Source organism: Octopus bimaculoides, chromosome 22 (genome assembly GCF_001194135.2).
Source record: "Octopus bimaculoides isolate UCB-OBI-ISO-001 chromosome 22, ASM119413v2, whole genome shotgun sequence".
In the NCBI taxonomy this organism is placed as follows: domain Eukaryota; kingdom Metazoa; phylum Mollusca; class Cephalopoda; order Octopoda; family Octopodidae; genus Octopus; species Octopus bimaculoides.
In genome coordinates this window covers 32,220,080-32,220,849 of record NC_069002.1, presented here as the reverse complement: position 1 = coordinate 32,220,849, position 770 = coordinate 32,220,080, and the positions used below count along the sequence as shown (strand labels likewise).

The following is a 770-nucleotide window of genomic DNA, read 5'->3' as shown; positions in this document are numbered from 1 at the left end:
ATATATATATATATATATATATATATACATATATATATATATATATGTATATCTATATATATGTATGTATGTATATATGTACATGTATATCTACGTATAAATACATATATATATACACATACACATATACATATCTATAAAGCTATATATAAATCCATATAGGTATGTATATGTATATACACATGCATATATGTATGTATGGATGGATGGATGTATGTATGTATATTTAAAATCCTCCATGATATCTAACTCCATCACAGTGTTTATTCACTTCTTTTTAATATATATTTTCCGATTTACCTTCTTTCACAATATCCCACCATTTTTTCTACCGAGGACTTATCATTCGCTCATCTACAATCTACTGTATTTTTGTCTTCCTCTCTCTTTCTCACTCTCACTATCTCTCTCCTTCTCTACTTCTCTCTCCTTCTCTACTTCTTTCTTTCCATCTCTCCTCTTCTTCTTTCTTATCGTTTCTTCTTGTTCTTCAGACCATTCTATTATGGTTAGTTTTTGTTTTGTTTTTTATACGTTAGTTTGTTTTCAATCTTTGGTCCTCAGCGCAATAACAAACTCCCCCTGTAGATCTCTTCTTTCCCTCGCAACAATTGTCTGCATCTGTTTTTGTCTCTGGAAAACTTTTTTGCTGTATTTGTTCTGTTTTTTTAATTCTTATTGCTAACTCTTCTTATTCTTACATTTATATCTCAAGATATAAATATATATCTATATGTATATATATATATATATATATACATATATATATA

The 770-nt window shown here is 27.4% G+C and overlaps 1 long non-coding RNA gene across 1 annotated transcript in view; it reads left to right on the top strand.

Annotated features, from left to right (window-relative positions):
• Positions 1-770, top strand: part of LOC106869639 (uncharacterized) — a 44,107-nt gene that overhangs the window by 32,567 nt on the left and 10,770 nt on the right. The window lies entirely within an intron of this gene.